Source organism: Symphalangus syndactylus, chromosome 4 (assembly GCF_028878055.3).
Source record: "Symphalangus syndactylus isolate Jambi chromosome 4, NHGRI_mSymSyn1-v2.1_pri, whole genome shotgun sequence".
Taxonomy (NCBI): Eukaryota; Metazoa; Chordata; class Mammalia; order Primates; family Hylobatidae; genus Symphalangus; species Symphalangus syndactylus.
In genome coordinates, this window is record NC_072426.2 from 129,817,851 (window position 1) to 129,832,619 (window position 14,769).

A 14,769-nucleotide genomic window follows, 5' to 3' on the forward strand; every position below is an offset into this window, starting at 1 on the left:
TCTGGTAGACCACATATTTTACATACAGTAAATGTCATCAGGTTGAATTCTGTACACCTCTCATGTACTTGTTTCTGTGGTCATAACCCAAAGTCTTGCTGATAACGTAGTGCAGAAAAATGAATGAGCTCCTTAATGATGCCCAGGGCAATCATGAGTAATGGGCCTCCCTTGTCTACATGCTCATAGGGTTTCCCTCCTTCAAATTTGCTTTCTAGGAAATTCTAAGCAGTACTTTGTTCATCACAGTGTGTGATGGTTAATACTGAGTGTCAGCTTGATTGGATTGAAGAATGCAAAGTATTGATCTTGGGTGTGTCTGTGAGGGTGTTTCCAAAGGAGATTAACATTTGAGTCAGTGGGCTGGGAAAACTAGACCCACCCTTAATCTGCGTGGGCACCATCTAATCAGCTGCCAGTATGGCAAGAATATAAAGCAGGAAGAAAAATTAGAGATGGGACTGGCCTAGCTTCCCAGCTTACATCTTTCTCCCATGCTGGATGCTTCTTGCCCTCAAATGTCGGACTCCAAGGTCTTCAGTTTGGGAACTCGGAGAGGCTCTCCTTGCTCCTCAGCTTGCAGAAGATCTATTGTGGGACCTTGTGACAATGTAAGTTAACACTTAATTATATATATATATATATATATATACTATATTTATATATTTTATATATGTATACAATATATACGTATATATCCTATTAGTTCTGCACCTCGAGAGAACCCTAATACAGATTTTGGTACCAGGAGTGGTTGTAGAGAAACAGAATATTAAGGATGGAGTTCTTTCCTTGGTTTTGGGGTTTCTGGAATTGGCTGCTTAATATGATTAGACCCAAAAATGCTAAGGACTCTACTTCTAATAGTATGGAGAATTCTAATAGTCCTTGGCATTAACTGTTTAGAGAGTTATGCAAAATAAATCCATTTGACATTCCTAATTCACTGCTCGTGAGAGGCAAGAAGTTTGGTGACCCTATATCTAATACCTTTGACCATATGTGGAGAACCAAGGAACATAATGAAGCTGGTTGGTTGCTCGTAAGTTCGGTGGACAAAGTGACGAAAGAAAATGATAAACTAGGTGATTCTATCTCCCGGCTTCAGGAGCAGATACTGAGCCTCAAATCTGCTAAGATTGCCCTGAGTGAGAGTCTTATCTCCTCTAGAGAAAGAGCCAAAATTCTGAAAAAACAGACACAAGCTCTTATCATGCAAGTGAAAGGTGCGCGCATAGCCTTGCCAACTGTCTAGTGTTAAAGTGAGGTCATTGATTGGAAAATAATGAGACCCTGCAACTTGGAATGGAGATGTGTGGAAGGACCTTGATGAAGCTGAGGACACTGAGTTTGTAAACTCCGATGACCTTTTTGCCAGAAGAAACAGCTTCCCATCCCCAGTAATGGCTACATCCCCTCCCAACCCATGCTGCCATCAGCTTTTCCACCTTTGTCTGAGGTGATAAACCCTGCGCTGCCTGAGGCAACAGTGATGGCCTCCTCTGAGGCAGGTGCCTGGCAAGATAATGTTGATTCTCCTCAGGAGCCACCCACATCACCCCTGTTTGCTTCTAGACCTATAACTAGACTAAACTCCCAGCGGGCTGCTAAAGGTGAGGTTGAGAGTGTGACCTAAAAGGAGGAAAGGAATTGCTTGAGCTTTCTAAGTTATATAAACAGAAATCTGGAGAAAAGTCATGGGAATGGATATTAAGAGTGTGGAATGATGGTGGAAGGAACATAGAGTTGGATCAGGCTGAATTTACTGATTTTTACCCATTAAGTAGGGATTCTGCATTGAATGTTGCACCTCAGGGAGTTAAAAAAGGTTCTCATAGTTCATGTGCTTTGTTAGCTGAAATATGGATTAAAAGATGACCCACTGAGTGGGCTAGAAGTGCCTGATCTCCCTTGGTTTAATGTAGAGGAAGGGATCCAAATGCTTAGGGAGATTGGGATGGTGAAGTGGATTAGTCAATTTAGATCTATTCACCCCATCTAGGAAGGTCCAGAAGATATACCCTTGCCCAATGTCTTGTGAAATAGGTTTGTGAGGGCAGCACCTGCATCTTTGAAGATCCCTGTAATTGCTCTTTTCTGTATGTCAGATCTAACGGTGGGAATTGCAGTCACTCAACTACAAAATTTAAATACGATGGAAATAATTGGATCCCGAGATGGCAGGGGCCAAGTGGTGGCACTCGACCGTCACAGGCAAGGTGGGCATAGCTACCATACTGGACAGCAGAAGCAAGGCAGCAATCAGAATAGTCTGACTCGTGTGGAGCTCTGGCATTGGCTAATTAGTCATGGTGCTCCTAGATGTGAAATTGATAGGAAGCCTACTGCATTCCTACTTAATTTATATAAACAGAAAACTTCAAGATCAAATAGACAAAAGTCTCATTTGAATTATAAAAGCAGAGAATCACAGCCCCTCAGTCAATTTCCAGATTTAAGCCAGTTTATAGACCCAGAACCCCTTGAATGAATGGGAGGCTGGGTCTCCTTGAGGAAGCACCCCACTACACTACTGACAATTTATGCTGTTAACCTTTCTCCCATCCTTCCCCAAGGAGACCTCTGGCCTTTTACCAGGGTAACTGTGCATTGGGAAAAGGGAAATAATCAGACATTTCAGGGACTACTTGACACTGGCTCTGAGCTGATGTTAATTCCAGGGGACCTAAAACGTCATTATGGTCCTCCAGTTAAAGTAGGGGCTTATGGAGGTCAGGTAATTAATGGAGTTTTAGCTCAAGTCCAACTTACAGTGGGTCCAGTGGGTCTAATGGGTCCCCAGACTCATCCTGTGGTCATTTCTCCAGTGCCAGAATGCATAATTGGCATAGACACACTTAGCAGCTGGCAGAATCCCCACATTGGCATGCTGACTGGTAGGATGAGGATTATTATGGTGGGAAAGGCCAAATGCAAGCCATTAGAGCTGCCTCTACCTAGAAAAACAGTAAGTCAAAAACAATATCACAACCCTGTAGGGATTGCGGAGATAAGTACCACCATCAAGGACTTGAAAGACACAGGGGTGGTGATTCCATACAGCATCTGTGTTCGACTCTCCCATGTGGCCTGTGCAGAAGACAGATGGATCTTGGAAAATGACAGTGGATTATCGTAAGTTTAACCAAGTGGTGACTCCAATTGTAGCTGCTGTACCAGATGTGGTTTCATTGCTTGAGCAAATTAACACATCTCCTGTTACCTGGTATGCAGTCACTGACTTCGCAAATGCCTTTTTCTCCGTTCCTGTCCTTAGGGCCCACGAGAAACAATTTGCTGTCAGCTGGCAAGGCCAGAAACCTACATTTACCTTCCTACCTCAGGGATATAACAACTCTCTGGGTTTGTGTCATAATCTTATTTGAAGAGATCTTGATTGCTTTTTGCTTCTGCAAGATATCATGCTGGTCCATTACACTGATGACATTATGTTGATTGGATCCAATGAGCAAGAAGTAGCAAACACACTGGACTTATTGGTGAAACATTTGCATGCCAGAGGATGGGAAAGAAATCTGACTAAAATTCAGGGACCTTCTACCTCAGTAAAACTTACAGGGGTCCAGTGTTGTGGGGCTTGTCGAGATATCCCTTCTAAAGTGAAGGATAAGTTGCTGCATTTGGTTCCTCCTACAACCAAGAAAGAGGCACAACGCCTAGTGGGTCTATTTGGATTTTGGAGGCAAAACATTTCTCATTTGGTTGTGTTACTCTGGCCCATTTATTGAGTGACCCGAAAGGCTGCCAATTTTCATTGGGGTTCAGAACAGGAGAAGGCTTTGCAACAGGTATAGGCTGCTGTGCAAGCTGCTTATTTCAAGGTCTCTCCAAATAAGATTATGACACATGAAGACCTACTTGGGCCAAATAACCCAGCAGAAGATCCAGTGGTGCTTGAGGTGTCAGTTGCAGATAGGGATGCTGTTTGGAGCCTTTGGCAAGCCCCCATAGGTGAATCACAGTGGAGGCCTCCAGGATTTTGGAGCAAGGCCCTGCCATCTTTTGCAGATAACTACTCCCCTTTTAAGAGACAGCTCTTGGCCTGTTACTGGGCTTTGGTGAAAACTAAATGTTTGACTATGGGTCATCAAGTCACTATGTGACCTGAACTGCCTATCATGAAATGGGTGCTTTCTGACCCATCTAGCCATACAGTGGGTTATGCACAGCAGCATTCCATCATGAAATGGAAGTGGTGTATATGTGACTGGGCTTGAGCAGGTGTCCTGAAGGCATAAATAAGTTACATGAGGAAGTGGCTCAAATGCCCATGGTCTCCACTCCTGACACTCTGCTTTCTCTCCCCCAGCCTGCACTGATGGCCTCATGGGGAGTTCCGTATGATCAGCTGATAGAGAAAGAGAAGACTAAGACCTGGTTCACAGATGATTCTGCACAATATGCAGGCACCACCTGAAAGTGGACAGCTGCAGCACTACAACCCCTTTCTAGGACATCCCTGAAGGACAACAGTGGAGGGAAATCTTCCCAGTGGGCAGAACTTCGAGCAGTGCACCTGGTTGTATACTTTGCATGGAAAGAGAAAGGGCCAGATGTGTGATTATATACTGATTCATGGGCTGTAGCCAATGGTTTGGCTGGATGGTCAGGGACTTGGAAGAAGCATGATTGGAAAATTGGCAACAAAGAAATGTGGGGAAGAGGTATGTGGATGGACCTCTCTGAGTGGTCAAAAACTGTGAGGATATTTGTATCCCATGTGAATGCTCACCAACAGGTGACCTCAGCAGAGGAGGAGTTAAATAATCAAGTGGATAGAATGACCCATTCTGTGGACACCATTCGGCGTCTTGTCCCAGCCACCCCTGTCATCGCCCAATGGGCCCATGAACAAAGTGGCCATGGTGGCAGGAATGGAGGTTATGCATGGGCTCAGCAACATGGACTTCCACTCACCAAGGCTGACCTGGCTACAGCCACTGCTGAGTGCCCAATTTGCCAGCAGCAGAGACCAACACTGAGCCCTCGATATGGCACCATTCCTCAGGGTGATCTGCCAGCTACCTGGTAGCAGGTTGACTATATTGGAACTTTTCCATCATGGAAAACGCAGAGGTTTGTCCTCACTGGAATAGACACTTACTCTGGATATGAGTTTGCCTATCCCACATGCAATGCTTATACCAAGACTACCATCCATGGGCTCATGGAATGCCTTATCCACCATCATGGTATTCCACACAGCATTCCTCAGACTAAGGTACTCACTTTATGGATAAAGAAGTGTGGCAGTGGACTCATGCTCATAGAATTCACTGGTCTTACCATGTTCCCCATTATCCTTAAGCAGCTGGACTCATAGAGCAGTGGAATTTCCTTTTGAAGTCACAATTACAACACCAACTAGGTGACAATACTTTGCAGGGCTAAGGCAAAGTTCTCCAGAAGGCCATGTATGCTCTGAATCAGCATCCAATATATGGTATTGTTTCTCTCATAGCCAGGATCCATGGGTCCAGGAATCAAGGGATGGAAGTGGCAGTGACACCACTCACCATCACTTTGCTTCCTATTCCTGTGACATTACATTCTGCTGGCCTAGAGGTCTTAGTTCCAGAGGGAGAAATGCTGCTACCAGAAGACACAATGATTCCATTAAACTGGAAATTAAGATTGCCACCTGGACACTTTGGACTCCTCCTACCTTTAAGTTAACAGGCTAAGAAGGGACTTACAGTGTTGGCTGGGGTGACAGATCCATACTATCAAGTTGAAATCAGTCTACTATTCCACAACAGAGGTAAGGAACAGTATGCATGGAATACAGGAGATCCATTAGGGCGTCTCTTAGTATTAACATGCCTTGTGATTAAAGTCAATGGGAAACTACCACAGTCCAATCCAGGCGGGACTACAAATGGCCCAGACACTTCCAGATTGAAGGGCTGGGTCACTCCACCAAATAAAAAACCACAACCTGCTGAGATGCTTGCTGAAAGCAAAGGGAATACGGAATGGGTAGTAGAAGAAGGTAGTCATCAATATCAGCTATGACCACGTGACCAGCTGCAGAAATGAGGGCTGTAATTGTCATGAGCATTTCCTCATTCTTTTGTTAAAAACATGTGTGGGGCCGGGCGCGGTGGCTAACGCCTGTAATCTCAGCACTTTGGGAGGCCATGGCGGGTGGACCACGAGATCAGGAGATCTAGACCATCCTGGCTAACGTGGTGAAACCCCATCTCTATTAAAAACACAAAAAATTAGCCTGGAGTGGTAGCAGGTGCCTGTAGTCCCAGCTGCTCAGGAGGCTGAGGCAGGAGAATGGCGTGAACCTGGGAGGTGGAGCTTGCAGTGAGCCAAGATCGCACCACTGAACTCCAGCTTGGACGACAGAGGGAGACTCCATCTCAAAAAAAAAAAAAAAAAAAAAAAAAATTGTGCATGTGTTCACTTGTACTAAAAAAAAATCTTCATTTTATTTACTTTTTCCTTTATTGTGTGACATAAGATTTATTGACTTAATATCAGCATTTAAGTATCGTTAACTTTATGTAATAGTATTTGGGTTGGGGATTGGTGCATTTCTGGTTGTAGGAAGGGTAGTTGTATTATGTTAGGTGTAATTATAAACCTTATTATTGTCTTTATTTGAAGATTATGTATGATCTCAGGAAATGTATATGGATTCAAGTTGATGAAAGGTAGACTCATGATGGTTAATACTGAGTGTCAACTTGATTGAATTGAAGAATGCAAAGTATTGATCCTGGGTGTGTCTGTGAGGGTGTTGTCAAAGAAGATTAACATTTGAGTCAGTGGGCTGGGAAAGCCAGACCCACCCTTAATCTGGATGGTTACCATCTAATCAGCTACCAGTGAATATAAAGCAGGCATAAAAACATGAAGTGACGAGATGGGCCTAGCCTCCCAGCCTCCATCTTTCTTTCATGCTGGATGCTTCCTGCTCTCAAACATCAGACTGCAAGTTCTTCAGTTTTGGGACTCAGACTGGCTCTCCTTGCCCCTCAGCTTGCACACAGCCTATTATTGTGGGACCTTGTGATCATGTGAGTTAATACCTAATAAAATATTAAGTTTATTACTTCTGTCCCTCTAGATAATCCTAATACACAGTGGTTTACCTTTTCTTGAGTTACACTATTCCAAATTCTTTACTTTTCTCTCTACTATTAATGTACTGGATCTTTTCTTTTTATTTCAATTTTTTTTTTTTTTGGAAATGAAGGAGCTTCAAAAGAGTGAATAAATCATTTTAAAAATCCATTATTAGAATCTCTTACTGTGTGATAGGAATTGAAATCAAATTGTATAGCTTAGTTATTAAGATATCTCACTAACCAAATTTCGTATTTTAATTTTCTTTATTTAACACATATATAACTTTTGAAAGGTAAGTTTTATTGTATTATTATTATTTATTATACATTCTTTTTAGAAATATAGTCCTCTAGGTAAAATATTTCTAGGGAGTATATTGTAATATTCTTTTGGACTAGAGAAAGCATCTGTTCCCAAACCAGACTCTGGTTTAGTCTCTTCTTTACTCCTGTCCGTGTCCTGTGTGCCCTTGGGAAAGTCACTTAAGGATTCTGTACTTCTATTTCCTCATCTGTAAAATCAGAATAATTTAAAAATCACCAATATCATAGAGTTATTATGAAGACCAATTGAGTTGTATGTACAGAAAATAATAAGCACTCAACAAATGCTAGTGGTTATATATTTTTTTAGTTTCCGCAAAACATAGAAAAACCAAATTCAGCATATTATATTGGAAAGATGTTAATGACACATTACATTTTATTTATGTTTTTGCTTGTAACAAATAGATGGGCTTTTATGTTTTGATATATTTGATATATATATATGTTTGATATATTTAATACGTGAAAACATAAAGGAATTTTATGTTTGAAGGATGGCAAGTGGCTTAGAAAGGCTATGAAGACTGCATCTTAGGAGAACGGCAGAAAACAAGATGCAAAGTTATCTATGGACAGATGAGGGAGATTTGAATGTGATATCCTTAGAAGTTTGGAATTTTGAACTCAAAAAGAGAGTCACACTTACAGACTAAGAATAAAAGGGATTATATGAGATTAAATTTACACTTTGGAAAAATCAGACGATTGGCAACGGAGGCACTGTAATATAGAATAATGATATCTGTGTAGCAAGCATAATAACAGGAATCTGAGAATAGTGTCTTAAATGTTAAACAGCCTAAAGTAAATCATTCTAGGAAATTTCTCTCTTCAATAACAATTAGTTACCTAAAGTCATCAAGATGTTCTCCCAGTTAGTAAAAATCATGTCCAAATTTCCACTGAAAAATCTGCAGAACTGAGGCAGCAAATCCTCTAAAGTGACCCTCAGAACAATTAATAGAGATCAAAAGCAAAGTTCACCAAAATATTCCATTGAAATTGCATATATTAATAACAAAGATATACAAAAATGTTTATTCAAACTGAAATTTTTAAGTAGATTCTGTTGGTTTCCAAGGGGACTCTTGACAGTCATTAATTCCGAGTAGCACTTAACTTCATCTTCTTCACACATAAACACAAGTACTATCTGTAATAAGCACGCACATATTGAAGAGAGACAGTCTTCATTGAGTGAATACCTAAATGACTTGTAAAAAGAGTTATCTTTCCATTCTAGCTCAGATTATGCACTATTATAATAAGGTGCAGCACTCACATCTGATCTCTCAAGGCTATGAGGATACATTATGTCCTACATTTAACATTATTACTGTGATGAATGTTTGATTTCTGAATTGTTGGAAGGGAATTTGTACAAACATTCCATGGCACAACTACTGAAGAGAAAGACACTCCTTCAGCCAAATGCCTTCTCAACTCACTTCAGGGGAATTCTGACTCAGTGTGTTAACAGAAGTTCTGCATTATCTGATTCTCATCTGGGCTAGAAGAAATGGCATCCCAAATTCCATGTAATTCTAATCTCAGATAAAAACAGACATTAATATTCACAGAATTGCCTTCTTGTTAATTTGACTCTGTCTTTACTAAGTCCATCAAAACGCGATGCAATAAAACCTGTGAAATTAATTTCTCCCCTTACTGGTCATTTATGACAGAATTCATACATTCCTCAAACCATTCTAAACCTAAACAGGAAAAAATGGCATTGCTTTTACAGTTTCCAAAGTATTACATCTTTCCAAACCCTTCTCATTTTATGGAAGCTGAGGTTTCAAAAGGCAATTGTATTTTGTCTAAGTATATAACATCAGTAAAGCAGAGATAGTGTAATTCCTATTAATAGTAAAATCAAATGGAAGAAAATTACTCAGTGTGATATGTCACTACACTGGACTCTTGTAACCATAGCTTGCAGTATATAACTGATTTATTCATTCCACAAATGCTTATTAAAAACCTACCCCTGTGATAGATGGTGAGAGAAGTGCAGAGATACATAAAATTGTCCCTATTTTCAAAGAGATTTCAAATCCACACTGTGTTGTTAGGAAAGAAGAGCGTGTGTGTGTGTGTGTGTGCGCGTGTGTGTGTGTGCGTGTGTGTGTGTGTGCATGGGTGTGTGTGTGCGTGTGTGTGTGCGTGTGTGTGTGTGCGTGTGTGCGTGTGTGTGTGTGCGTGTGTGTGTGTGCGTGTGTGCGTGTGTGTGTGTGTATGTGTGTGTCATTTTACGAAAACCTACTATTAAAAAATAGACTACATCAAATAGTTTTGTTTTTCAACCTTCCTCATGAACACAATGTTTTAAAATATTTGTCTCTCCCAAAGTTGGTAATCACAAGAAGCTTAAGCACATACTGGCATACAATAGTTGCTTTTTCTTCTGGTAATTTTAAGGGAAACAAAGTTTAAAATATTACCTAAATAGATTCACATGTCTAAAAGATTCTATGATATGATCTATAAATACATTTAAAAAGTAACAATCATTAACAGGAAAGAAACATTTCTTCTATGAGATATTTGTTTGTATTCAATGCATAACTTAGAGAAGATGAATTCAACTAGTTTTTGCCTTTACAAATAAACCACTGTGTTTCCCAGGAAAGTTTTGTGAACCAGTTAGTATTCTGTGCTTTGGCAGGCAGATGTCTTTTTAGTACAAGTTTTTAGCTTGACCACTATTGAATTTACTCTTTTATGTTTTCTCTTGTAGCCACTGTGTACCCTGGGACAGTCATCAAACAGTATCTTTGAGTAACAGTTTCCACTTTCACTCATTTTGACACACGGTATTCTTAATTGGCTTTCCTCTGAAAAGAGAACTTACCCTGAAATGCTTTTCAGTTTGCATCATTTCTCCTATGTGTCTCATTTGTAACGAACTTCCTTTGATGATATAACCCATAAATGTGATTTCATTTCTAAAATGCCACCTAGAACATGCTACTTATCCACTATTTACCTGCACAGTGTAGAAACATTATATGCATTAAGAAGTGGTAAATACCTTTCAGTCTGCAAGTGCAGTATCATTGTCTTGAAAGTTTAAAGGCAACAATTTCTGTATCTCCATGTACTATCTGAAAATCTTCCTTTTAAGGTAGCAAGAATTTGCAAGACAATCGAAGATAGGCTAGTTATCTCTAAATGGTTCTGAAAAGAAGACTTACATAACTATCTTGCTGCCCTATGCTTGCTAAATGTGAGTGTTCGACAGCAGCAATTTTGGCAAAACTAATCTACCAATAAGTGTTTTTGAATGCGGCTAAAACGTTAGCATTTATACTTCATTTGGGCATGAAGCATTTCTTTATGTATGAAATAACATAAGACACACACTTCCTGTTCACAGATACAAAATGAGAAGTACTAGTAGGTCTATCCTTTTTTTTCTCTCACTGGTGACATAACTCTACTTCTAAAACAAAAGGCATTTATTGGAAATAATGTTTACCTTTTCCTTCTCGACTGTGGGAAACAGAAAGACTGAGGTTTTCATAGCAGTCATGTCCAACTTTGCCACAGTCTGTTGCAATTCCATGTGATCCCACCTTGTCACAACAGGAAGCAAGTTAATAAACATGTAATTTGCCCTGAGGACTTTACCTGTGAAAATACTAGAGACTTTCTTCTTTCACCAAGCAAAAAAAGACTTCTACATTGATCCCATTCCTGTTATTAACAAAAACAGCAAGAAATTCATATAAATTTGGAAATTTCTAGCACTTATTTTCAATTGTTTTTTCAAAGGTGTTAAAGTTGATACCCAAAGGAGAAAATAACTTTCTTGAGCTGTGTAGTACATTTCTACTTCTACTTTATAGCAATTTGGCAATCGAATAATAATTAGCAATTGTTAGCATGGATTATGAGGTGTCTTTATCTCACATCGTTTTACCCAGAAACCTTGACTATTTCTACAACCTTCTATTTCCAATCTCATTCTTCTATTACAAGAAATATAGGGTGTGAAAGGATGGACAAGGATGAATAAATAGTACAGTCGTCTTCTTTTAACCATTTTAAGATTAATAAGCTATCACTTACACTTTCATTTGTCAATACACATATAGAACCATAGAAACGAAACAAAGAGAAGAAAGAATCATGCACGGGAGAAGGTGATGCCAGGAAGAGCTGTGATAAATGAAGAAAAGAAAAGATAGTTGGAAAAGGAGGAAGGTACAGCTGCCTCTGTTGCCAGAGTTAGAGGGAAGCAGTTTTGTTCTGGTCTTTGAGGCCAGTAGAATATTCTGGTATGATATTATCCCGAGCAAACTTTCCCCATCACTGCTGGACTTATTAAATTTTGGTTTATTGAATACCATTGCAACTTAGAAATCCACAAATATATTTTTACAAGATCTAAAAAAGCTATTCATAGAGCCAAATTCGTGCCATGAATTTGATGAAAACTTGCTGGAACCCACAATGAATGGTTCAAAAATGACTCCACAATGCTTTAATTCCAAAACCATGGAGCTGGCTGACCTAACCTGACCCAGTTATGTTTTTCCTGGCTATCTCTTCAAATACTACTAGTTCTCTTGTTTCAGGACTATTTCAAAAAATATTGTCTCCCTCGTCACACACACTTTTCAGGGTTTTATTGGTTTCTCAATGTTGCTGTAAGGCTGGAGATTGTCAGTTATAAAATTCATAGGTTGTTGGTAACATAAGCTGAATATCTCCAATTCATTTAAAAACAACTACCATACAAGATTCTGAGTCAGTCAGATTTTCAAATTCAAAACCATGTCCAACTTACGTTTGCATTTCTAATGTGTTATTATTTTCCACTTCCCTGCAAACCCTTTTACTCTAGTTCAACAACTATTCGAAGACTGTGAAATGCAGGACATGTTACAAACATATTCACATATAAAGAGTCTCACACTGGCCATCAAATTAAAACCTTAGGCCAAATATTAGAGACAACAGATAGATAATGAAGTCAAACTTTGTAAGAGACATTATAAACAAAATTAATTCTGGCTTCCCGTGCACTTTCAATCATGTAACGCAATTAGTCTTAGTCCCTTTTGTGCTGCTATAACAGAACACCAGAAACTGTGTAACATATAAAGAACAAGTATTTATTTCTTACAGCTCCGGAGCATGAGAAGTCCAAGATCAAGGTGCCATCTGGTTTAACGTCTGTTGAGGGTCCAGTATCTGTTTCCAAGATGGAAGCTTAAATGCTGCATCTTCCAGAGGGAAGAAACACCAGGTCTTCAGATGGCAGAAGGCAGAAGGGAAAAAAAAATGTCAAACTCTGTCCATCAAATTATTTTATAAGAGCACCTAATCCCATTCATAAGAGAGGAGCCTTCCTGGTTCAATCACCTCTCAAAGGCCATGCCTCCCAATACTGTTACATTTGGGATTAAGTTTCAACATGAATATTTAAAGGGGATAAAACATTCAAGTATAGCGACAGTTTACCACTTAATTATCCTTTAATTGCTTCTAGTGAATAATTAATGTTGTCCCCAATTGTTTTCTGTGGTCCTTAAGGGCAAGCAGCTTTAGTAATAGTAAGGATCCTATCAGTATTAGGAAACTAATGAGTATTCCCTAAATACTTCTGAGTGACTCTTGATTACTGGAATACACTTATTTTTCAATATATAAAATGACTTCCCAGTACAAGCCAAACATCATCTGGGTCACAATTCACCTTAAATATAAAGATATCATTGACAAAATGGATTGAATCTCCAGTGCTTGGTTTTTAGGAAATTTCGCCTCCAGAGACTTACAGTGTGAGTGTGATAACTTCCGACACCAGCACTCCTATTTCAGATATTACTATGAATTGAATTACTTAGATCCCATGAAAACTGACCCTTTTCTTTTCTTTTCCTTTTCTTTTCTTTTTCTTTTTTTTTTTTTTTTTGAGACAGAGTCTAACTCTGTCGCCCAGGCTGGAGCGCAGTGGTGCAATCTCAGCTCACTGCAAGCTCCCCCTCCCGGGTTCAAGCGATTCTCCTGCCTCAGCCTCCAGAGTAGCTGGGACTACAGGTGTCCACCACCACGCCCGGCTAATTTTTTCTATACCAAGGAAAGTTAAATATAGAATTTAGATCTTTTATTTGATTCACAAATACATAAATACACAAAGTCTATGCATAAATAGAAGACTTTATTAAAATATAAAAGTGGGGGATGAGTCGGACTGCAACAGTAGAAACTACTTGAAACTTAAACCTAATTGTTCCTCTTCCAAAAATTCATCTGGCCCCCACTGTAAGTAGTGCTCAAGCCATCTGATTTTCTTTTTAGTTCCTTTTTCTCTCTGCTATGCTGTCTCCTGAATTCTTATTTCTTAAGGTATTATCCTTATGTATCCTATGGTATTATTCCTAGAGCTACAACTTTTTAATATTTATGATTAGGAGAAATTAAGCTCTCCAAGTTGAAGTTGAAAAGTAATGTCCAGGAGCTTAGCTGCATAGACACTAAAATCTTCAGACAGTTTTACCTAGCAATCTATTTTTCTTGTCTATTCCAGAATTTCCTTCATTATCAAAAGTACCAATTGCTAGGAGAAATGTAGGGGAAATGTTTGGAATATTTCTTAATGTTATAAGAGATATCACTAGACTTTAAGAATATCTTTTTAATCTTAAAAAATTAAAGAATCACAAGATCAGATGCAAAATCACAGATTATATAATATCCCTCAGAACCTGTTCATAATAATCTAAAGGAAAGGATAATTCGGGTGTGTCCAGGACAGCCTCTGCTATAAGAGAAGGGAAATGAGAACCAACATTTCTTGAGCATATCCCGTGTTCCAGGCTTCATCATTCACCATGAGGGTGAGGAACAACTTAAAAGATTAAATATGCGAATCTTAGTGCAGCAAAAATTCAAACAAACTCAGGATGATGAGATGTATGAATTTCTCAGCCAATAATCAATCTGTATTTATTCAGGAGCCAGTTTTATACTATTACATGTTTCCCTTATTTTGTTAGGTATATCCTGCTGCTATATAAGCAAAATTTGAAGTGAGTTGTGATAAAATCAAAAATAAAATCAGAGGCCTGGAAATTTAACTAGATGAAGGCAAGTTAACCAGAAGAAACACAGAAATATAAGCCAGAGGTTACACTAAAATAACAAAATATTGATACAAAATTGGCACTGAGCCTTTTGGCTAGAAAAGTAAAAAGCCAATTAGTTAAAAAATTCACATTTTGCATTGTTAAAACATGAATCAGATGCATGAGAGAAATAGAGATTTTCTTTCATTTATTTCTATAAAATTTTGATGATTAATGTAGTGGATAGCCATTCAAAA

At 39.0% G+C, this 14,769-nt stretch overlaps 1 pseudogene; it reads left to right on the forward strand.

The window, feature by feature from the left end:
* Positions 1-293: 293 nt before the first annotated feature.
* On the forward strand, positions 294-10,214 carry LOC129480167 (uncharacterized; annotated as a pseudogene).
* The last annotated feature ends 4,555 nt before the right edge of the window (positions 10,215-14,769 follow it).